Here is a 26,551-nt window from a genome sequence, read left to right as displayed (position 1 = left end):
GTGGCGCGGGGCAGCAGCAGCGGCGACGGCGCGCGGCACAGGGCAGCGGAGCTCGTCGGAGGCGGCGGCGGTTGTTGCGGGATGCGGCGGCTCCGGCAGCGCAAGACACGAGGAGAGAGAGAGAGAGAGATCGGGGCCCGGGGTCCGCGGCTTATATAGGTTCCGGGGCGGCTTCTTGGAGGAGGAGGCAAGGCGAGGCGGCGGCGGTGTCCGGATCGAGGACGGCGGCGGCGCGGGATCGCTCAGGACTCTGTCCCGAGCTTGGAGACGGGCGCGGGCGAGCGGCATGGGCTGGGCCGCGGCCTGGCAGAAGCTGGGCCGGCCCAGTCGGAGGGAAGAGTTAAAAAAAACATGTTGCAAACAGCAAAAAAAATAGAAACAAAAAAAATAAATAAAAATATTATATAGACATATAATATATCAAAATTTTTAGAAAAAGATTTCCTACAAGATGAACATTATTATAGCGTTAAATAAAATCTACAAAATTTCAAATAATTCAAATAGTGCTACTGGTCTAATAAAGTCCAATAAAATCATTTTAAAAATACCAAAATTAATTCAAATTTATTTCTCTCCAATTTTCTGATGTAGGGAATCATGTTACCCTATTTTCTGTAAATTTTATTTTTTTGGAGAAAAATAATTTGAATAAAACTCAAATAACTCTAAATTGAAAATAAATTCAAAAGAATTTTGAATTTAAAACTTCTAACTCATATTTCATATATTTTGAAGAAGTCATATTATCTTCTCTCGTGAAAATCATTGAGTTGCTTAAAGTTTCTGAATTTGAAATATTTCCAAATAAGATTCAAATCTTTTCAAATCCCTTTTCATTTATTTAAAAATGGAAGAAGTCATGTTATCTTCTCTCCAAGGTTTTGTGATGAAAAGAAGTTGAACTCAAGGAGACCAGAAAGCAACGATGAAAGTTTGGGAAAGTCCTTTTATTCCCTCTCATTTAACTTTCAAAAGTTTCGAATTTTCACTCAATCAATCACACAACAATCAAACAATCAATCAAATCTATCTATTTAATATAGCATTCCAAAATTTAGAATTTTGGGATGTTACAACTTGCTTGCGTACGGCCATGGACCTGCTGGTTCCATACGGTTAGGCTCTGTATGGATAGCCGTCTTGTGGTTCCACAGACGAATTTCACGCAAATCGGATGGTTTAAGTGAAAGCGGACTAAATTCATTGCATTTTACAGATTTATTTTCATTATGGAATATTTTACATATTTCAACTAATAATAACGGACTAGGCCTTTTTTTAGTCCATGGGAGGCGCTTCACGATCGAGGTTACTACCTCTTGAGCACTGCATTGGTTTTTCCTTGTAGAGGAAAGGGTGATGCAGCAAAGTAGCGTAAGTATTTCCCTCAATTTTTGAGAACCAAGGTATCAATCCAGTAGGAGGCTCCACGCAAGTCCCTCGTACCTACACAAACAAACAAGAACCTGGCGACCAACGCGATAAAGGGGTTGTCAATCCCTTCATGGCCACTTGCGAAAGTGAGATCTGATAGAGATAATAAGATAACATAAATATTTTTGGTATTTTTATGATATAGATTGGAAAGTAAAGATTTCAAAATAAAGTAGATTGGAAACTTATATGATGGAAAATAGACACGGGGGCCATAGGTTTCACTAGTGGCTTCTCTCAAGATAGCATAAGTATTACGGTGGGTGAACAAATTACTATCGAGCAATTGATAGAAAAGTGCATAGTTATGAGAATATCTAGGCATGATCATGTATGTAGGCATCATGTCCGTGACAAGTAGACTGAGACGATTCTGCATCTACTACTATTACTCCACACGTCGACCGCTATCCAGCATGCATCTAGCCTATTAAGTTCATAAGAACAGAGTAACACATTAGGCAAGATGACATGATGTAGAGGGATAAACTCAAGCAATATGATATAAACCCCATCTTTTTATCCTCGATGGCAACAATACAATACATGCCTTGCTGCCCCTGCTGCCACTGGGAAAGGACACCGCAAGATTGAACCCAAAACTAAGCACTTCTCCCATTGCAAGAAAGATCAATCTAGTAGGCCAAACCAAACTGATAATTCGAAGAGACTTGCAAAGATAACCAATCATACATAAAAGAATTCAGAGGAGATTCAAATATTTCTCATAGATAAACTTGATCATAAACCCACAATTCATCGGATCTCGACAAAAACACCGCAAAAAGAGTTACATCGAATAAATCTCCAAGAAGATCGAGGAGAACTTTGTATTGAGATTCAAAGAGAGAAGAAGAAGCCATCTAGCTAATAACTATGATCCGAAGGTCTATGGTAAACTACTCACAAGTCATTGGAGAGGCCTTAGCGATGATGTAGAAGCCCTCCATGATCGATTCCCCCTCCTGCGGAGCGCCGAAAAAGGCCCCAAGATGGGATCCCGTGGATACAGAAGGTTGCGGTGGTGGAAATAGGGTTTCGTTGTGCTCCTGGATGTTTTCGGGGTACGTAGATATATATAGGCGAAGGAAGTCGGTCAGGGGAGCCACGAGGGGCCCACGAGGGTGGGGGGCGCGCCCACCCCCTAGGGCGCGCCTTGCACCCTCGTGGCCGCCTCGGCTGCTTCTTGACGTCCACTCCAAGTCTCCTGGATTGCGTTTATTCCAAAAATATCGCTCCCGAAGGTTTCATTCCGTTTGGACTCCGTTTGATATTCCTTTTCTTTGAAACACTAAAATAGGCAAAAAAAACAGCAATTCGGGCAGGGCCTCCGGCTAGTAGGTTAATCCCAAAAATGATATAAAAGTGTAAAGTAAATCCCATAAACATCCAAAACGGGTAATATAATAGCATGGAACAATAAAAAATTATAGATACGTTGGAGACGTATCAAGCATCCCCAAGCTTAATTCCTGCTCATCCTCGAGTAGGCAAATGATAAAAACCGAATTTTTGATGTAGAATGCTACCTAGCATATTTCTCAATGTAATTTTCTTTATCGTGGCATGAATGTTCGGATCCAAATGATTCAAGATAAAAGTTCATATTAACATAAAAATAGTAATACTTCAAGCATACTAACAAGTAATCATGTCTTATCAAAATAGCATAGCCAAAGAAAGCTTATCCCTACAAAATCATATAGTTAGGATATGCTTCATTTTCATCACACAAAATACTCCCATCACGCACAACCTCGGTTTTAGCCAAGCAATTGGTTCATACTTTTTAACGCGCCTCAGCTTTTTCAACTCCCACACAATACATGAGCGCAAGCCATGGATATAGCACTATGTGTGGAATAGGATGGTGGTTGTGGAGAAGACAAAAAGGGAGAAGATAGTCTCACATCAACTAGGCATATCAGCAGGCTATGGAGATGCGCATTAATAGATATCAATGTGAGTGAGTAGGGATTTCCATGCAACGGATGCACTAGAGCTATAAATGCATGAAAGCTCAACAAAAGAAACTTAGTGGGTGTGCATCCAACTTGCTTGCTCACGAAGACCTGGGGCCTTTTGAGGAAGCCCATCATTGGAATATACAAGCCAAGTCCTATAATGAAAAATTCCCACTAGTATATGAAAGTGATAACATAGGAGACTCTCTATCATGAAGATCATGGTGCTACTTTGAAGCACAAGTGCGGAAAAAGGATAGTAACGTTGTCCCTTCTCTCTTTTCTCTTTTTTTGGTGGGCTTCTTTGGCCTCTTTTTTTATTTGGGCTTCTTTGGCCTCTTTCATTTTTATAAAGTCTGGAGTCTCATCCCGACTTGTGGGGGAATCATAGTCTCCATCATCCTTTCCTCACTTGGGACAATGCTCTAATAGTGAAGATCATCACACTTTTATTTATTTACAACTCAAGAATTACAACTCAACACTTAGAATAAAATATGACTCTGTGAATGCCTCCGGCGGTGTACCGGGATATGCAATGAATAAAGAGTGACATGTATGAAAGAATTATGAAGGTGGACTTGCCACAAATACGATGTCAACTACATGATCATGCAAAAGCAATATGACAATGATGGAGCGTGTCATAATAAATGGAATGGTGGAAAGTTGCATGGCAATATATCTCAGAATGGCTATGGAAATGCCATAATAGGTAGGTATGGTGTCTGTTTTGAGGAAGGTAAATGGTGGGTGTATGATACCGGCGAAAGTTGCGCAACATAAGAGAGGCTAGCATTGGTGGAAGGGTGAGAGTGCGTATAATCCGTGGATTCACATTAGTCATAAAGAACTCATATACTTATTGCAAAAGTTTATTAGCCCTCGAAGCAAAGTACTACTACACATGCTCCTAGGGGAAGGGTTGGTAGGAGTTACGCGCGATCCTGACCTCCACACATAAGGAAGGCAATCAAAAGAGCACCCCATGCAACAAATTTGTTACACAACTTTTACCATACGTGCATGCTACGAGACTTGCCAACTTTAACACAAGTATCTCTCAATTTCATAATTACCCAACTAGCATGATTCTAACATTACCACCTTTATATCTCAAAACAATTATCAAGCATCAAATTGATCATAGTGTTTAATGCACTTTCTATGATAGTTTTTATTATACCCAACTTGGATGCCCATCATTCTAGGACTAAGTTTATAACCATAGAAAATACCATGCTGTCTAAAAGACTCTCAAAATAATATAAGTGAATCATGAGAGATCAATAATTTCTACAAAATAAAGCCACCGTCGTGCTCTAAAAAGATATAAGTGAAGCACTAGAGCAAAATTGCATAGCTCAAAAGATATAAGTGAAGCACATAGAGTATTCTAATAAATTCCGAATCATGTGTGTCTCTCGCAAAAGGTGTGTACAACAAGGATGATTGTGGTAAACTAAAAAGCAATAACTCATATCATACAAGACGCTCCAAGCAAAACACATATCATGTGGTGAATAAAAATATAGCTCCAAGTAAAGTTACCGATAGACGAAGACGAAAGAGGGGATGCCTTCTGGGGCATCCCCAAGCTTAGGCTTTTGGTTGTACTTGAATTATCTTGGGGTTCCATGGGCATCCCCAAGCTTAGTCTCTTGCCACTCTTTATTCTATAATCCATCAAATTTTTACCCAAAACTTGAAAACTTCACAACACAAAACTCAACAGGAAATCTCATGAGCTCCGTTAGTGCAACAAAGAAAAACCACCACATAAGGTATTGTAATGAACTCATTATTTATTTATATTGGTGTTAAACCTACTGTATTCCAACTTCTCTATGGTTCATACCCCCCGATACTAGCCATAGATTCATCAAAATAAGCAAACAACACATGAAAAACAGAATCTGTCAAAAACAGAACAGTCTATAGGAATCTGTAACTTTCGAATACTTATGGAACTCTAAAAATCCTACCAAAATAGGAAGTCCTAGGCAATTTATCTATTGATCTACTGCAAAAATAATCAACTAAAAATCACGTTTTTGTGATTTATTAAAATTATTCTCGTACTCACAAAAGTTTCTGTTTTTCAGCAAGATCAAATTAACTATCACCATAGGTTATCCTATAGGTTCTACTTAGCACAAACACTAATTAAAACATAAAATCACATCTAAACAGAGGCTAGATGAATTATTTAACACTAAACAGGAACAAAAATCAAGGAACAAAAATAAAATTGGGTTGCCTCCCAACAAGCGCTATCGTTTAACACCCCTAGCTAGGCATAAAAGCGAGAATAGATCTAAGTATTGCCATCTTTGGTATTCAATTCATAAGTGACTCTCATAATAGATTCATAAGGTGATTTGATTTTATTTCTAGGAAAGTGTTCCATGCCTTTCCTTAATGGAAATTGGAATCTAATATTTTCTTCCTTCATATCAATATTTTCACCAATTGTTCTAAGGAAAGGTCTACCAAGAATAATAGGACATGAAAGATTGCAATCTATATCAAGAACGATAAAATCTATGGGCACATAATTCCTATTTGCAACAATAAGAACATCATTAATCCTTCCCATGGGTTTCTTAATAGTGGAATCCACAAGGTGCAAGTTTAAAGAGCAATCATCAAATTCACGGAAACCTAGCACATCACATAAAGTTTTCGGAATCGTGGAAACACTAGCACCCAAATCACATAAAGCATAGCATTCATGGTCTCTAATCTTAAGTTTAATAGCAGGTTCACACTCATCATAAAGTTTTCTAGGGATAGAAACTTCTAATTCAAGATTTTCCTTATAAGATTGCATCAAAGCATCAACGATATGTTTAGTAAAAGCTTTATTTTGACTATAAGCATGAGAATTTAGCACGGATTGTAACAGGGAAATACAATCTATTAAAGAAAAATTATCATAATTAAATTCCTTGAAGTCCAAAATAGTGGGTTCATTGCTATGTAAAGTTTTGACCTCTCCAATCCCACTTTTACCAAATTTAGCATCAAGATCTAAAAACTCTGAATCATTGGGACGCCTTTTAACTACAGTTGACTCATCTCCAGTCCCATCATTATCAAGATTCATATTGCAAAACAAAGATTTAATAGGAGACACATCGATCACTTTTAGATCTTCATCTTATTTTCCCCTAACCCTTCTGGTTTGGCAGCCATCTTATTAACTAAGGTGGCTTGCTTATCAGAAATTTGGGCTATTGATTTTTCAAGACGAGCAATCTGAGAATTCAAACCATAAAATTCCTTAGACATATCATCAAGCTCTTTATTCATGTACTCCATAAAGCTTTTTTGTTCTTTAAGGTCGTTTCTAAAGAAATTATTATGCTCAAATTGTAAAGTCATAAAGCTTCTAACGTTTATTTCAATCTCTTCCAACCTTCTAAGATGAAGATCAGCATTCTTGGGCAAAGCCATAAGGGCAAACAGGCACACAAGAGGCAAATGGAAAAAGAGAGGCGAACAGAAAAGAGAGGGCGAATAAAACGGCAAGGGTGAAGTGGGGGAGAGGAAAACAAGAGGCAAATGACAAATAATGTAATGCGAGGGAGATGAGTTTGTGATGGGTACTTGGTATGTCTTGACTTGAGCGAAGACCTCCCCGACAACGGTGCCAGAAATCCTTCTCGCTACCTCTTGAGCACTGCGTTGGTTTTCCCTTGAAGAGGAAAGGGTGATGCAGCAAAGTAGTGTAAGTATTTCCCTCAGTTTTTGAGAACCAAGGTATCAATCCAGTAGGAGGCTCCACGCAAGTCCCTCGTACCTACACAAACAAACAAGAACCTCGCAACCAATGAGATAAAGGGGTTGTCAATCCCTTCACGGCCAGTTGCGAAAGTGAGATCTGATAGAGATTATAAGATAAGATAAATATTTTTGGTATTTTTATGATATAGATTGGAAAGTAAAGATTGCAAAATAAAGTAGATTGGAAACTTATATGATGGAAAATAGACCCGGGGGCCATAGGTTTCACTAGTGACTTCTCTCAAGATAGCATAAGTATAATGGTGGGTGAACAAATTACTGTCGAGCAATTGATAGAAAAGTGCATAGTTATGATAATATCTAGGCATCACGTCCGCGACAAGTAGACCAAAACGATTCTGCATCTACTACTATTACTCCACACATTGACCGCTATCCAGCATGCATCTAGAGTATTAAGTTCATAAGAACAGAGTAACGCATTAGGCAAGATGACATGATGTAGAGGGATAAACTCGAGCAATATGATAGAAACCCCATCTTTTTATCCCCGATGGCAACAATACAATATGTGCCTTGCTGCCCCTGCTGTCACTAGGAAAGGACACCGCAAGATTGAACCCAAAGCTAAGCACTTCTCCCATTGCAAGAAAGATCAATCTAGTAGGCCAAACCAAATTGATAATTTGAAGAGACTTGCAAAGATAACCAATCATACATAAAAGAATTCAGAGGAGATTCAAATATATTAGTCCTGGCCCTAGTGTTCGTCTGGTAGAAAATCTTGCAGAGGACCAGCTCCCGCTCCTTCTCTTGCTCCAGGTTCCCGAGGTGGTACTGGTGCACCACCCAGTTGGTCCTCTGCTGGTCGAAGTTCTTGTTGGTGTGCAGCACCAGAACCTTTTTCTTGCCCGTCTGCCGGCCGTTGACCATCACCGGTAAGGTTTGCCAGTCTTGTGCCACATCGCGTGCATGCCGCACTCCGACTGTATCTTGCGATGCGTCCATGTGCCCCTTTTGAACGCCCTAGAGTTGCGCTGGAAGGAATGCTTGCTTAGGCCACTCAGTGTGATACCTGCAGTATTGTCCAATACAGGTTAGTGTACGTAGTTGGCATTTTCATAACATCTTTGGCATGTTGTTGTCACTTATTTCACTTTGTATTCACTGTCAAATTGTAATTTCTTTACTAGGTCTGCGTCTAAAAAGAAAAATAAAGCTATAAACAAAGGAATATGTTTGTGCAAGTAGATGGTCGATTGGTGTCTCACGTGGAAGTTTCTCAAGATGGTTGTAGCATATGCCGTGCTCGCTGTCGATGGTTGGTATGAACAAATCGATGAGAGAGTGAGATCTCGCGCTTTCAGCACGCACTTTGTCCTCAAGGTGCTCGATTAGCTCCTGATCCATGGGATCGAACTTGACACCAGCCGGCAACACCAGCCAATCCTTCTTGGACTTGCATCAGTTAATTCCAGTTATATGGTACTCAATGTATGATCAATCGACTGTTTTAAGTGAATGATGAAAGATTTCGACAAATAAGTGGTACTCCAAATCTGAAGTTCACAACCCGAACACGCTGATACATCCATTTTGCATCATGCTTTTATATCAATATTTATTGCATTATGGGCTGTTATTACACATTATATCTCAATACTTATGGCTATTCTCTCTTATTTTACAAGGTTTACCATGAAGAGGGGGAATGCCGGCAGCTGGAATTCTGGCTGGAAAAGGAGCAAACGTTGGAAACCTATTCTACACAACTCCAAAAGTCCTGAAACTCCACGAAACATCTTTTTGGATTTAATAAGAATTTTTTGAGCAAAAAAAATACACCAGGGGGCCCACACCCTGTCCAGGAGAGAGGAGGGCGCGCCCCCTATCTCCTGGGCGCCCTGGTGGGCCTTCGGTGTCCATCTTCTGCTATATCAGAGCTTTTACCCTGGAAAAAATCATGGGCAAGCTTACGGGACGAAATTCCGCCGCCACGAGGCGGAACCTTGGCGGAATCAATCTAGGGCTCTGGCGGAGCTGTTCTGCCGGGGACACTTCCCTCCGGGAGGGGGAAATCATCACCAACGTCATTCGCAAGGATCCTTTCATCGGGAGGGGGTCAATCTCCATCAACATCTTCACCAGCACCATCTCCTCTCAAAACCCTAGTTCATCTCTTTTATCCAATCTTGTATCAAAACCACAAATTGGTACCAGTGGGTTGCTAGTAGTGTTGATTACTCCTTGTAGTTGATGCTAATTGGTTTACTTGGTGGAAGATCATATGTTCAGATCCTTTATGCATATTATTACTCCTCTGATTATGAACATGAATATGCTTTGTGAGTAGTTACGTTTGTTCCTGAGGACATGGGTGAAGTCTTGCTATTAGTAGTCATGTGAATTTGGTATTCGTTCGATATTTTGATGAGATGTATGTTGTTTTTTCCTCTAGTGGTGTTATGTAAACGTCGACTACATGACACTTCACCATTATTTGGTCCTAGAGGAAGGCATGGGAAAGTAATAAGTAGATGATGGGTTGCTAGAGTGACAGAAGCTTAAACCCTAGTTTATGCGTTGCTTCGTTAGGGGCTGATATGGATCCATATGTTTAATGATGTGGTTAGGTTTACCTTAATACTTATTTTTGTAGTTGTGGATGCTTGCAATGGGGGTTAATCATAAGTGGGATGCTTGTCCAAGTTAGGGCAGTACCCAAGTACCGGTCCACCCACATATCAAATTATCAAAGTACCGAACGCGAATCATATGAACGTGATAAAAACTAGCTTGACGATAATTCCCAATGTGTCCTCGGGAGCTCCTTTCTCATTATTAGAATTTGTCCAGGCTTATCCTTTGCTACATAAAGGATTGGGCCACCTTGCTGCACTTTATTTACTTTATTTACTTGTTACTCGTTACTATTTATCTTATCACAAAACTATCTATCACCTACAATTTCAGTGCTTGCAGAGAAAACCTTACCGAAAACCGCTTATCATTTCGTTCTGCTCCTCATTGGGTTCGACACTCTTACTTATCGAAAGGACTACGATTGATCCCCTACACTTGTGGGTCATCAAGACTCTTTTCTGGCGCCGTTGCCGGGGAGTGTAGCGCTTTTGGTGAGTGGAACTTGGTAAGGAAACATTTATATAGTGTGCTGAGATTTTCTGTTACTTGTCACTATGGAAACTAATCCTTTGAGGGGATTGTTTGGGGTATCTTCACCCCAACCAGAAGAGCAAAGATTTGCTCCTCAACCTACTGAACTTTATGAAAATATTTACTTTGAGATTCCTTCGGGTATGATAGAAAAACTGCTAGCTAATCCATTTGCAGGAGACGGAACATTGCATCCCGACTTACACCTTATCTTTGTGGATAAAGTATGTGGATTATTTAAGCTTGCAGGTATTCCCGATGATGTTGTCAAAAGGAAGGTCTTCCCTTTATCTTTGTATTGACATGGTATAGGCTATGTGATGATACGAGATCTTGGAATTATAAGCGATTGAAGTTGGAATTTCACCAGAAGTTCTATCCTATGCATCTTGTTCATCGTGATCGTAATTACATATATAATTTCTGGCCTCGCAAAGGATAAAGCATCGCTCAAGCTTGGGGGAGGCTTAAGTCAATGTTATATTCATGCCCCAATCATGAGCTCTCGCGGGAAATGATTATTCAGAACTTTTATGCTCGGCTTTCTCTTGATAATCGCAACCTGCTCGATACTTCCTGTGCTGGTTCTTATATGCTGAAGACTATTGATTTCAAATGGGACTTATTGGAAAGAATTAAACGCAACTCTGAAGATTGGGGTTCCGACGATGGTAAGGAGTCAGGTATGACACCTAAGTTCGATTGTGTTAAATCTTTTATGGATACCGATGCTTTCCGTGGATTTAGCTCTAAGTATGGACTTGACTCTGAGATAGTAGCTTCTTTCTGTGAATCTTTTGCTACTCACGTTGATCTCCCTAAAGAGGAGTGGTTTAAATATAATCCTCCTGTTGAAGTGAAAGTAGTTGCACCAATTACAGTCGAAGAAAAAACTATTACCTATTGTGATCCTATTGTTCCTACTGCTTATGTTGAAAAACCTCCTTTTCCTGTTAGGATAAAGGATCATGGTAAAGCTTCGACTATTGTTCGTAAGAGTAATACTAGGACTTATACACCTCCTGAGCAAATTAATGTTGAACCTAGTATTGCTATGGTTAAAGAGCTCTTGGATGAGGATTTAGATGGGCATGTTATTTCTTTCTGTGGAAAAGACTGCCAATATTGCTAGACCTGATACTAAGACACGTAGACCAGTCGTAGGCATGCCTGTTATTTCTGTTAAAATAGTAGATCATTGTTATCATGGCTTATGTTATATGGGTGCTAGTGCTAGTGCAATACCTTATACTTTATATCAAGAAATTATGCATGAATTGCACCCATTGAATTAGAAGACATTGATGTTACTATTAAGCTTGCTAATAGGGATACCATTAAACCCTTTGGGATTGTTAGAGATGTTGAAGTTTTGTGTGGGAAGGTTAAATACCCTGCTGATTTTCTTGTTCTTGGTTCCCCACAAGATGATTTTTGTCCCATTATTTTTGGTAGACCCTTCTTGAATAAGGCTAGTGCTAAGATTAATTGTGAAAAGAATACTGCCACCGTTGGCATAGATGGTATATCTCATGAGTTTAATTTTGCTAAGTTTAGTAGACAACCTCGTGATAGGGAACCACCTAGTAAGGATGAAATTATTGGTATTGCTTCCATTGCTGTTCCTCCAACTGATCCGTTAGAACAATATTTGCTAGACCATGAAAATGATATGTTTATGAAGGAAAGAGAGGAAATAGATGAAGTGTTCCTTAAACAGGAACCTATGCTGAAACATAACCTTCCCGTTGAAATTCTTGGGGATCCCCCTCCACCCAAGGGTGATCCCGTGTTTGAACTCAAACCATTACATGAAAATCTTAAGTATGCTTATCTTGATGAGAAAGAAATATATCCTGTTATTATTAATGCTAACCTTTCAAAGAAAGAAGAAGAAAGATTATTGAAAACTCTGAAGAAGCACCGAGAAGCTATTGGATATACTCTGGACAATCTTAAGGGCATTAGCCCACATTATGCCAACACAAAATTACAGTGGAGAAAGATGCCAAACCAGTTAGAGATCCTCAAAGACAATTAAATCCCAAAATGAAGGAAGTGGTAAGAAAGGAGATACTAAAGCTCCTTGAGGCAGGTATTATTTATCCCGTTGTTGATAGTGAATGGGTAAGCCCTGTCCATTGTGTTCCTAAAAAGGGAGGTATTACCGTTGTTCCTAATGATAAAGATGAATTGATACCGCAAAGAATTATTACAGGTTATAGGATGTTAATTGATTTCTGTAAGTTAAATAAAGCTACTAAGAAAGATCATTACCCCTTACCTTTTATTGATCAAATGCTAGAAAGACTATCCAAACACACACATTTCTGCTTTCTAGATGGTTATTCTGGTTTCTCTCAGATACCTGTGTCGGCGAAGGATCAATCTAAAACTACTTTTACTTGCCCTTTTGGTATATTTGCTTATAGATGAATGCCTTTTGGTTTATGTAGTGCACCTGCTACCTTTCAAAGATGCATGATGGCTATATTCTCTGATTTTTGTGAAAAGATTTGTGAGGTATTCATGGATGACTTTTCCATTTATGGATCCTCTTTTGATGATTGTTTGAGCAACCTTGATTGAGTTTTGCAGAGATGCGAAGACACTAGTCTCGTCCTAAATTGAGAAAAGTGTCACTTTATGGTTAATGAAGGCATTATCTTGGGGCACAAGATCTCCGAGAGGTATTGAAGTTGATAAAGCCAAAGTTGATGCTATTGAAAAGATGCCATGTCCCAAGGACATAAAAGGTATAAGAAGTTTCCTTGGTCATGCCGGTTTTTATAGGAGGTTCATTAAGGACTTTTCTAAAATCTCTAGGCCTCTGACTAATTTATTGCAAAAAGATATTCCTTTTGTCTTTGATGATGATTGTGTAGAAGCATTTGAAACACTTAAGAAAGCTTTGATCACTGCACCTATTGTTCAACCACCTGATTGGAATTTACCTTTTGAAATTATGTGCGATGCTAGTGATTATGCTGTAGGTGCTGTTCTAGGGCAAAGAGTCAATAAAAAATTGAATGTTATCCAGTATGCTAGTAAGACTCTTGATACTGCCTAGAGAAATTATGCTACTACTAAAAAAGAGTTCTTAGCAGTTGTGTTTGCATGTGATAAGTTTAGACCTTATATTGTTGATTCCAAAGTTACTATTCACACTGATCATGCTTCTATTAAATATCTTATGGAAAATAAAGATGCTAATCCTAGACTCATTAGATGGGTTCTCTTGCTCCAAGAATTTGACTTGCATATTATTGATAGAAAGGGAGCTGTGAACCCCGTTGCAGATAACTTGTCTAGGTTAGAGAATGTTCTTGATGACCCACTGCCTATTAATGATAGCTTCCCTGATGAACAATTAGCGGTCGTTAATGCTTCTCGTACTGCTCCTTGGTATGCTGATTATGCCAATTACATTGTTGCTAAATTTATACCACCTAGTTTCACATACCAGCAAAAGAAAAAGTTCTTTTATGATTTAAGACATTACTTCTGGGATGATCCACACCTTTATAAAGAAGGAGTAGATGGTGTTATTAGACATTGTGTGCCTGAGCATGAACAGGAACAGATTCTACGCAAGTGTCACTCTGAATCTTATGGAGGACACCACGCTGGAGATAGAACTGCACACAAGGTACTACAATCTGGTTTTTATTGTCCTACTCTCTTCAAAGATGCTCGTAAGTTTGTCTTACCTTGTGATGAATGCCAAAGAATAGGTAACATTAGTAGACGTCAAGAAATGCCTATGAATTATTCTCTTGTTATTGAACCGTTTGATGTTTCGGGCTTTGATTATATGGGACCTTTTCCTGCCTCTAATGGTTATACACATATTTTAGTTGCTGTTGATTACGTTACTAAGTGGGTAGAAGCTATTCCAACTAGTAGTGCTGATCATAACATTTCTATTAAAATGCTTAAAGAAGTTATTTTTCCAAGGTTTGGAGTCCCTAGATATCTTATGACTGATGGTGGTTCACATTTTATTCATGGTGCTTTCTGTAAGATGCTTGCTAAGTATGATGTCAATCATAGAATCGCATCTCCTTATCATCCGCAGTCTAGTGGTCAAGTAGAGTTGAGCAATAGAGAGCTCAAATTAATTTTGCAAAAGACTGTGAATAGATCTAGAAAGAATTGGTCCAAAAAACTTGATGATGCTTTATGGGCCTATAGAACTGCATACAAAAATCCTATGGGTATGTCTCCATATAAGATGGTTTATGGAAAAGCGTGTCATTTACCTCTTGAACTTGAACATAAGGCATATTGGGCTATTAAAGAGCTCAAATATGACTTCAAACTTGCCGATGAGAAGAGGTTATTTGATATTAGCTCACTTGATGAATGGAGAACCCAAGCATATGAGAACGCCAAGCTATTCAAAGAAAAAGTCAAGCGCTGGCATGACAAAAGGATACAAAAGCGTGAGTTTAACGTAGGAGATTATGTGTTATTATTCAACTCTCGTTTAAGATTTTTTTGCAGGAAAACTCCTCTCCAAATGGGAAGGTCCTTCTATTATCGAGGAGGTCTATCATTCTGGTGCCATAAAAATAAACAACTTCGAAGGCACGAGTCCAAGGGTGGTAAACGGTCAAAGAATTAAGCATTATATTTCAGGTAATCCTATCAATGTTGAAACTAATATTATTGAAACCGTAACCCCTGAGGAATACATAAGGGACACTTTCCAGAAAGTTCCAGACTCCAAAAAGGTATAGGTATGTGGTACGGTAAGTAAACCGACTCCAAAATGATTCCAATGGCAATTTTTATCAGTTTTGGAATATTTAAGAATTTTAGGAAGAAAGAAGTAGTCCTAAAGGGACACGAGGCTCCCACGAGAGTGGAAGGCGCGCCCCCTGTCTCGTGGGCACCTCATGTGCCTCCCGAACTCTATTTTCTTGCACGTTACGTATTTTGGTAGGTAAAAATTCATTATTTATACCCCCGAAGGTTTTGACCACCATATCACGCAAATATCCTCTGTTTTCGTTTCGAGCTGTTTCTTTTGCAGATTTAGAGCATTATGTCATCTCAGGATTCGGAAGGGGAAAGCTATGTGGCCGACTACCTTGCAGACCCTAAGGTCTACGGGGACTTGGAGCATGATGACTGGACCTCCGAAGAAGAAGAAGACTATGAGCCTAAGCGAAAAGAGGAGACGAGTTCAGACGAGGACGAAACCCCATTACCTCAACCTGGGGATATGCATGTGGAGTTTAAAAAGTCAGCCTCCCTAAGGTCCAATCTATCCCACCACGTTTTTTGCAAGACAACAAGGCGGCATTATGCAAAAAGATAATTAAACTTGAACTCGAGAATGAGGATCCGAGGGAGGAAAATTTTAGCCTCAGACGCAAGCTAGAGAAGAAAAAATGTAGCAACTCCACCACCACCACAACCGTGAAGAAGGACATAATCACATGGGTATGGGCACTCCCCTTGGCAACTGCCAAGCTTGGGGGAGGTGCCCCGGTATCGTATCACCATCACACTCTTATCTTTACCGTTTTATTTAGTTCGATCATTTTAGTAGTATCTTGATCTAGTAGTTTGAAGTTTTGATATCAAGTAGTTTTGAGTCTTGCATTGTGATCTCTTTTTGTAATTGAGTCCATGAGCTATCTATAATAAAAATTAGTGTTGAGTCAAGGGCTTTGCTAGTTGCTATGATCTTGAGAAAAGTAGAAAGAATAAAATAGTTCATATTGATCTTATGGATAGTGATGACTTCACACATAGAAAGTATGAGGCATAAAAATTGTTGAGAGTTGATAAACTTAGCCTTGGTCATCGTTGCAATTAATAGGAAGTGATAAGGAAAGAGGGGTTCGCATATAAATATATTATCTTGGACACCTTTTATAATTGGGGGCACTCATTAAGTATGACATGCTAAAAGAGTTGACGTTGGACAAGGAAGACAACGTAATGGTTTATGTTTTCCGACATCTCAGTTAAAGTATATTGTCATTGACCTTCCAAACATGTTGAGCTTGCCTTTCCCCCTTGAGGGAGTCCTGGACTAGGGGGTGCCCGGATAGCCGAACTATCATCATTGGCCGGACTCCAAGACTACGAAGATACAAGATTGAAGACTTCGTCCCGTGTCCGGATGGGACTTTCCTTGGCGTGGAAGGCAAGCTTGGCAATACGTATATGTAGATCTCCAACCATTGTAACCGACTCTGTGTAACCCTAGCCCTCTCTGGTGTCTATATAAACCGGAGGGTTTTAGTCCGTAGGACGAACAACAATCATACCATAGGCTAGCTTCTAGGGTTTAGCCTCCTTGATCTCGTGGTAGATCTACTCTTGTACTACCCATATCATCAATATTAATCAAGCAGGAGTAGGGTTTTACCTCCACCGAGAGGGCCCGAACCTGGGTAAAAACATCGTGTCCCTTGTCTCCTGTTACCATCCGCCTAGACGCACAGTTCGGGACCCCCTACCCAAGATCCGCCCGTTTTGACACCGACATTGGTGCTTTCATTGAGAGTTCTGCTGTGTCGTCACCTATAGGCCCGATGGCTCCTTCGATCATCAACGACGACGCGGTCCAGGGTGAGACTTTTCTCCCCGGACAGATCTTTGTATTAGGCGGCTTTGCACTGCGGGCCAATTCACTTGGCCATCTGGAGCAGATCGAAAGCTACGCCCCTGGTCATCATGTCAGATTTGGAAGTTTGAACTATACGGCTGACATCCGCGGAGACTTGATCTTCGACGGATTCGAGCCACAGCCGAGCGCGCCGCATTGCCACGATGGGCATGGTTTAGCTCTGCTGCTGAACAGTGCCCTGGAGGCTGCACAAGAGTCCGCTCCGACCCTTAGCTCGGAACTGACTGCGCCGATCGAGGATGGGTGGCTGGATACCGCCTCGGGGGCTGCTACCTCTACGGCGATAGAGCCGAATATCAACCCTGTCCCTTGTGAAGCTCGTGACTCCAGGGTGCCGGACTCCTCTCCGGACCCCGAACCTTTCGCGCCACTGCCAATCGAACCCGATTGGGCGCCGATCATGGAGTTCACCGCTGCGGACATCTTTCAGCACCCGCCTTTCGGCGAAATCCTGAATTCGCTAAAGTGTCTCTCTTTATCAGGAGAGCCCTGGCCGGATTATGGTCAGGACGGATGGGATGCGGACGACGAAGAAATTCAAAACCCACCCACCACCCACTTCATAGCCACTGTCGACGACTTCACCGACATGCTAGACTTCGACTCCGAAGACATCGACGGTATGGACGACGATGCCGGAGACAACGAAGAACCAGCACCCACAGGGCACTGGAAGGCCACCTCAACTCATGATGTATATATGGTGGATACACCTGAAGGAAGCGATAACGAGGAACAACGGGACGCTGCGAAGGATAATTCCCTCGAAAAACAGTCAAAACGGCGACGTAAGCGCCGCCCAAAGTCCCACCTCGACAACGACATCACCCATACAGACCCAGCCATAGAGCAGGGCGAACCGGCAGACGACGAACATGCCCCTGAGCAACCATCCGAACAAGATAAATTGGATAAACAATCCGTCCCCGGCGAAAACAAAAGTCCGGACGATCTCATGCCGGACACATCGTTGGAGCAGAAGAACCTCCACAAAAGGCTCGTCGCCACTGCATGAAATCTGAAGAAGCAGAAGCGGAAGCTCAAAACAGTGGAAGACGTACTCAGAATGAGATGGAGCAAAGTACTCAAGACCACAGACAGATACGGCAATAGTCGCGAAACAAAGAGCTACCCGAAGCGCAAACTACTGCCCGAATTTGACGAGGAGGCCGTAGAGCCCCCGCAATCAAATAACAAAGAGGCCGCCCGGTCGGATAGACGACCACATGACAAGCAAAGAGCGGCAAGCGGCACCGCACACAAGCCGACACGCGATCCACACAAGGATCCCCACAAAAAGGATGGCCCGGTCAGGTCCATCTATGGGCCAAGAAAGCAAGCTCTAGAAAGCAATACAACACGTCGAGTATTCGAACATCACGTCACACTCAAATACAGGGGCGCCGCACACCCCCTATGTTTCACCGATGAGGTGCTGGATCATGAATTTCCAGCGGGATTCAAGCCCGTAAACATAGAGGCATACGACGGAACAACAGACCCTGGAGTCTTGATTGAGGATTACATCCTGCACATACATATGGCCAGAGGAGATGACCTCCACGCCATAAAATACTTACCCCTCAAGCTCAAAGGGCCATCCCGGCATTGGCTCAAAAGCCTCCCAGAAAATACCATTGGAAGTTGGGAAGAGCTCGAGGATACGTTTCGGGCAAATTTTCAGGGGACTTATGTCCGCCCTCCGGATGCAGACGATTTAAGTCACATAGCTCAACAGCCCGGAGAGACAGCCCACAAATTCTGGAACAGGTTCCTCACTAAAAAGAACCAAATAGTCGACTGTCCGGACGCCGAAGCCTTAGCAGCCTTCAAACATAACGTCCGAGACGAATGGCTCGCCAGATGCCTCGGCCAGGAAAAGCCAAGAACAATGGCCGCACTAACAAGCCTCATGACCCGCTTTTGCGCGGGAGAGGATAGCTGGCTGGCAAGATGCAGCACCGGCGACCCAAGTACATCCAAGGTCAGGGATGGAAATGGGAAACCACGACGCAACAAGGACCAGCGCCAGACTAAGGGAAATGGTCCAAAGAGCACGACAGTCAACGCCGGATTCAAAAGCTCCCGACAGAACAACAAAAAACTACCTCTCAAGGACAACAACAATGAGCTATCCAACCTAAACAAAATCTTGGACAAGATATGCCAAATCCACAGTACCTCCGGGAAGCCTGCAAACCACACCCACAGAGATTGTTGGGTCTTCAAACAGTCTGGCCGACTTAACGCCGAACACAAGGGGCTCGACACACCAAGTGAGGACGATGACGAACCCCACAAGCAGAACACCGGAAAACAAAGGAATTTCCCACAAGAGGTCAAAACAGTAAACTCACTTCAAGTGACAACAGGAAAAAAATAGAGCGGCGCCCATTAAAGTACGTGCCGCACAGTCCACCACAGCGGAGTCCCGACACTGGATGACAAGACCAATCACTTTCGACCATCAGGATTACTCCGGAAGTATCCGGAATGCAGGATGGACTGCTTTGATATTAGATCCTATAATCGATGGACTACAATTTACACAAGTCCTAATGGACGGCGGCAGTGATATAAACCTGCTATACCAGGACACAATCCACAAAATGGGGATAGACCTAACCAAAATGCGCCATAGCAACATTTCCTTTAAAGGAGTGATGCCAGGCCCATATGCCCATTGTACGGGCTCTCTACCACTAGAAGTTGTGTTCGGCTCATCCGAAAACTTCCGTCGTGAAAAGTTAGTCTTCCACATCGCCCCATTTAAAAGTAGCTATCAAGCACTATTGGGACGCGAATCTTTCGCCCGCTTTAATGCAATACCGCATTATGCATCTCTTACACTTAAAATGCCCAGTCCACGCGACATCATCTCATTAAAGGGAAACTTCGAGTGTTCCTTGAATACGGAGGAAAGTGAGACTACCTTGACAGCCACACACTAATCTGGCTTCGCTGATCAAAGCACCTAAACAGGTAATTCAGATCCCAGACACGGTTAGGCGAGTCCGGCATAAATAAACAAGGGGCTTACTAGCCGCGTACCCCCTCACAAGGGGCTGCACGCATGTACAATAAGAGACAATAAAGCTCAGTTTCATTCATTTTTTGAATTATACTCTGTTTACACATTTTTCGCATGATCCCTTTTTACAACTAAGTTCTTCTCTTTTACAGATGAACACCGTGCTACACCCGTCCAGGATACGGCACAACGGAGACACAGGCGCAGACGTGCAGTAGGGACCCGTTGCAAGGATTCTTTTCAGATTAAGACCCTGCGTAAACCTTTCTTACTGTCTCTTGTTGATACACATCCCCCGGTTTCTTACTATAACCGAGGAGGAGGCTGGCGTTTTGGCATCGGCCGCGTCAGAAATTTTTGCGCGTACCTGGACACTAGGGGCTTAGGGCATTGTTTTGCCCGTTTTCATAAAGACCGAATACCTTAGGGAGTGTTCGGCGTCTCGAGTTAGGCCTTATATGCATCAGCTCCGAATCATGTCTTTGGTCAAATGTTGGGTTTGCCCGGCTCCTGTGTTTTGCTGCCTTACGTTCCGCTCTATCGGCTAACGCGGCACCAGGAGAACTACTGCGATTGTGCCCCGGTTCATCCGGGTGAGCACCTCAGTAGAGAAAGCCGAAAACGGACTGTCATGATATAGCGAGAGATTGGTCAACCACTCGATCGACAACTGGAATGTTTAGAATTCCTCCGCTTTGACGAAGGACCGTTTCCAGGTCAGGCACATACGCGCCCCGAATTCGGAGAGCGCGGTGCCCCTAGGGGCTATATAGTAGCCCCACCATCGAACTCCTATGGCTAAGTGAAAGTGATAAAGAATTATAGTTGGTTGCCTAGTTTGCTACGCTATCACCTCCTTCACAGGACCAAGACGTTGGATTAAGTGTGAAAATGCGCTTTTTTGCAAACACCCCCGCACTATGTGCGTGGGGGCTGAAGCCGAAGACTGCCATCTTTTAGGTTATATACACATATACATTAACGGCCGCACAGGAGGTATTTCAATACTTGAACGCACAAGTATAAAAAGCCCTTATATTATATTTGAAACATGGTTTCACAAATCATACATGTCATTTGAACATAACATTGTTCGAGCACTGCGTCTCTATTAAACGAGTGTCCTGCAGGACTTTCTCAAAATAGTGCTCGGCAGCTACTCGGCTTCTGTCCGAATCCTGGGATGCAACGTCGGTGGCCTTCATATCTGCCCAGTATGTTTTGACACGGGCAAGAGCCATCCGTGCACCCTCTATGCATGCCGACCGTTTCATCGCATCGATATGCGGCACCGCATCAAGGAACTGCTGCACCAAGCCAAAATAACTCTTTGGCTCGGGCCTTTTCGGCCACAAATGAGTCACGACATCCTTCATGGCAAGTCCGGACAACCTATTCAGCTCAGCCCATTCGGCTAACCGACCGGTTAATGGAAGTGGACGCTCTGGACTATGAAACTACGACCAAAAAAGCTCCTCCATTCCGTGATCCTTTTGGCCTTGGAAGTGTGCGACCGTGTCTGTAGCACTCGCCGCCAAATCCAGATAAGCATCCTCCGCACCCCACAGCTGGCCCAACTGAGCATACTTCGGATCCGTGAACTTCCTCCGCAGCAGAAAGGGCTTTCCAGCCGTGACGTCCCCGGCTTGACGTAGCTCCTCCTTTATAGCTCTCATCGCGGAGCGGACATCCTTGGCTTCGGCGATGGCCTTCTTCAGGTCCTCTTGCTCCGCTCGGCGTTCTTTTTCAAGAAACTCGCAGCGGTCGGTAGCATTCTTCAGCTTCACGGCCATCTCGGCCATTTCCCTCCTGCTTCGGTAGTGAGCAGCCTGTTCGGCTTTTAGCTCTTCGGCCGCCTTCAAGGCAGCCGCATTACTTTTTCTGGCTTGCTCCTTGGCCCGGGCGAGCTCCGCCCGAAGGTCCTTCATAGTAGCGGCGCCATCTGCATCAAGCATACATGTTGTAAGGCATGGGCGTCAAGCTCCCTTACCAGGTGTCCGCGGAGAAGCCACATACCTTGCGACTCGTCAAGTCGCTTATTGACCAGCGTGATGTCCGCATACGCAACGTCAAGTTGCCGCTTCAGTTTGGCAAATCCATCAGTCCAGCTGGCCATCGAACGCTCCGCCACCTATATAGGAAGGGCGACATCTTACAACTGTGATTATGATCCTCGGCACGCTGTCACCTTTGACAACGTACCAAGTCTCAGGGGCTACTATCTATACAGGGCACATTCTATATGCAAAACTGTCAGAAGGTATATCATTTTTGCGTACCTCAAACCCCGTTAGCAAACTTCTGACGGCTTCATACAATCCGCTCTCAGCGGATGAAATCCTTTCAAACACCGTACGCATTAACGTACGGTGATCTTCTGAGATAGACGCTCGCCCGAGCAGATCCTTCAGCTCCTCCGACCGCACACCAGTCGGTGCCGAACCTTTTGGCCCCGCCGGACTCACGGAAACCCTCCGTGACGACACCTCAGGGTCGTCCGCCCCGCTTGACGGTGCGGCAGATGGAGGCGTTTCGCTCTCCATCATCTCTGGATGAAGATCCCCTGAGGATGAGCTGTGCTGAGAAGGGCTGAGATCCGAACTACAAGGTAAAAACTTTGTTTATCTTCAAAAATAAAAACAGGGATGTCCCTTATTACAAGACTCACCTTTCTACTTACGACTCGCTAGAGGGCTGATTTCCTTGGGGAAATAATGCGGCCAGGGCTTCTCCCGGCGCAGGACCCTCTGGCGAAGATTTCTTCCCCCGCTTTGAGGCCTTGGCCTCCGGATCTTCAGAAGCGGTCCTCTTCTCCCCCCTGGAGGGAGGGATTCTCGATCCCCCCTTTCTTGAGAGCCTTATTAGCAAAGGAAGTAGCTTTCCTGTTCCCCCCTTCGCCCTCTTCCAAAGGCGCAGCCTCCAGCATCTTGGTTAACACAGGATCCGGCGTGGTCTCAGGGAGGGGGGCCGGACACCTTGTTACTTTTGCTTTTGCTGTCCATTCCTGTTCAAGGGACAGCTCTTTCAAGGGAAAGTTTATGATAAATGTACGGATAGCGCGTCTGGGCACAGGACTACTTACTTGAGTATCCGGGCGATTGCAGCTCAGACCTGCGTCCTCGGTCAAGTCCGGACACATCTCTTGTGATCCGAAGAACAGTTTATACATCTCCATGGGCGTCGCACCCATGAAGTGTTGGAGAGCTCACGGTCCCTCCGGATTGAATTCCCACAGGCGGAGGGGGCAACGCTTGCAGGGCAGAAGGCGCCGAATCAGCATGACCTGCGCCACTACGACCAGATTGATCTCGCTCTCTTGGAGGTCTCAAATACGGCCCTCCAACAGAGGTACGTCCTTGGACAGCCCCCAGTCAAGCCCTTTGTTGACCCATGACGCCAGCCGTTGTGGAGGGCCCTAACAAAAGGCAGGCGGCGCCACCCATCTGGTGCCCCTGGGAGCGATGACGTAGAACCACTCCTGTTGCCACAAACCAAGCTCCTCTTGAAAAGAGCCCTCGGGCCAGGGAGCGTCAGCACTCTTGCTTATAACAGCCCCTCCGCACTCTGCCTGCTGCCCCTCGATCATCCTCGGCTCCACATTGAAGGTCTTGAGCCACAATCCGAAGTGAGGGGTAGTGCGGAGGAAGGCTTCGCATACAACAATGAACAATGAGATGTGGAGGATGGACTCCGGATCCAAGTCGTGGAACTCCAGCCCATAATAAAACATGAGCCCCCTCACGAAAGGGTCCGTCGGGAAGCCTAAACCCCGATGGAAGTGAGACACGAACACCATGCTCTCACCGGGCTCGGGGGTAGGAATAACTTGCCCTTGGGCAGGCAGCCTATGCGAAATTTTGCCGGTTAGATACCTGGCGTCTCTCAACTTTAGCACATCTTCTTCCGTGACGGAAGAAGGCATCCACCGACCTTGCAGGTTGGAGCCGGACATTGTCGAAGGTCCGAAGCGCCTGAATCTGGAGCCTCGGGTGTTGGAACTCGAGGCGAGGGGCGGATTCGATTGAGATTGAAAGAAAGGAGTAGGCCTTGGTCTCGTTATAAAGAGGTTGAATACCAAGAGCCCTCCCCGTGACCGTTTGGGACTCGCGTTCGATAGAGGGGGCGTGCCAACAGGCGCAGTTGGGTTACCCACGCCCGTATTGATGAGAATCCCAGAATAAGGGGACACGATCTCTGCTTTGACAAGACGTGCCAAGGAAACCGCTTCGCTAAACGCGCTGAGGTGGAACAATTAAAACAATTCGAATAAAGGCTTGGCCGTGGTGTGACGTCATGCCACGAAATACGTCAGCAGGTTGAACTTGTGTAAATATTATTCTCTCTACGGTGGTATGTGGAACTTATTTTGCAGAGCCGGACACTATCTTGGTGTTCAAAATCTTCTATGAATTATTCGGAGGAGGAACCCGCCTTGCAATGCCGAAGACAATATGCGCGCCGGACTCGTCGTCATTGAAGCCTTGTTCAGGGGCTACTGAGCGAGTCCTGGACTAGGGGGTGTCTGGATAGCCGAACTATCATCATTGGCCGGACTCCAAGACTATGAAGATACAAGATTGAAGACTTCGTCCCATGTCCGGATGGGACTTTCCTTGGCGTGGAAGGCAAGCTTGGTGATACGGATATGTAGATCTCCTACCATTGTAATCGACTCTGTGTAACCCTAGCCCTCTCCGTTGTCTATATAAACCGGAGGGTTTTAGTCCGCAGGACGAACAACAATCATACCATAGGCTAGCTTCTAGGGTTTAGCCTCCTTGATCTCGTGGTAGATCTACTCTTGTACTACCCATATCATCAATATTAATCAAGCAGGAGTAGGGTTTTACCTCCACCGAGAGGGCCCGAACCTGGGTAAAAACATCGTGTCCCTTGTCTCCTGTTACCATCCGCCTAAACGCACAGTTCGGGACCCCCTACCCGAGATCCGCCGGTTTTGACACTGACACCCGTCATGCTAGCCAAATTCCTTGCACCAAGTAGAGATACTACTTGTGCTTCCAAATATCCTTAAACCCAGTTTTGCCATGAGAGTCCACCATACCTACCTATGGATTGAGTAAGATCCTTCAAGTAAGTTGTCATCGGTGCAAGCAATAAAAATTGCTCCCTAAATATGTATGACTTATTAGTGCAGAGAAAATAAGCTTTGTACGAACTTGTTGTGGAAGTAATAAAAGCGACGGACTGCATAATAAAGGTCCACATACAAGGGGCAATATAAAGTGACGTTCTTTTGCATTAAGATTTTGTGCATCAACCCTAAACGTGCATGACAACCTCTGCTTCCCTCTACGAAGGGCCTATCTTTTACTTTATGTTTTTACTTCATGCTTGAGTCAAGGTGATCCTCACCTTTCCCTTTTTCATTTTTATCCTTTGGCAAGCTCCTCGTGTTTGAAAGATCATTATATATATATATATATATATATATATATATGTGCATATATATATATATATCCAACTGGATGTAAGTTAGCATGGGCTATTATTGTTGACATCACCTAAAGGTGAATACGTTGGGAGGCAACACAATAAGCCCCTATCTTTCTCAGTGTCCGGCTGAAACTCCATAATCACAAGTATTGCGTGAGTGTTAGCAATTATAAAAGACTACAAGATAGTTGAGTATGTGAACTTGCTGAAAAGCTCTATTGTTGACTCTTTCTGATGTTATGATAAATTGCAATTGCTTCAATGACTGAGATTATAGTTTGTTAGTTCGCAATGAAGTTTTTGAACCATACTTGACACTGTGAATTGTTTGTTACTTGAGCATAAGAAATCATATGATAAAATCTATATATGTTGCTGTTATAAGAATGATCATGATGCCCTCATGTCCGTATTTTATTTTTATCGACACCTCTATCTCTAAACATGTGGACATATTTTTCGATTTCGGCTTCCGCTTGAGGACAAGCGAGGTCTAAGCTTGGGGGAGTTGATACGTCCATTTTGCATCATGCTTTTATATCAATATTTATTGCATTATGGGCTGTTATTACACATTATATATCAATAGTTATGGCTATTCTCTCTTATTTTACAAGGTTTACCATGAAGAGGGGGAATGCCGGCAGCTGGAATTCTAGCTGGAAAAGGAGCAAACGTTGGAAACCTATTCTACACAACTCCAAAAGTCCTGAAACTGCACGAAACATCTTTTTGGATTTAATAAGAATTTTTGAGCGAAAGAAATACACCAGGGGCCCACACCCTGTCCAGGAGAGAGGAGGGCGCCCCCCCATAGGGCGCGCCCCCTATCTCCTGGCCCCCCTGGTGGGCCTCCGGTGTCCATCTTCTGCTATATCAGAGCTTTTACCCTGGAAAAAATCGTGGGCAAGCTTACGGGATGAAATTCCGCCGCCACGAGGCGGAACCTTGGCGGAATCAATCTAGGGCTCTGGCGGAGCTGTTCTGCAGGGGACACTTCCCTCCGGGAGGGGGAAATCATCACCAACGTCATCACCAAGGATCCTCTCATCGGGAGGGGGTCAATCTCCATCAACATCTTCACCAGAA

Source organism: Triticum dicoccoides, chromosome 1B (assembly GCF_002162155.2).
Source record: "Triticum dicoccoides isolate Atlit2015 ecotype Zavitan chromosome 1B, WEW_v2.0, whole genome shotgun sequence".
Taxonomy (NCBI): Eukaryota; Viridiplantae; Streptophyta; class Magnoliopsida; order Poales; family Poaceae; genus Triticum; species Triticum dicoccoides.
The sequence above is the reverse complement of the archived record's forward strand: the minus strand, read 5'-3'. Positions refer to the sequence as shown.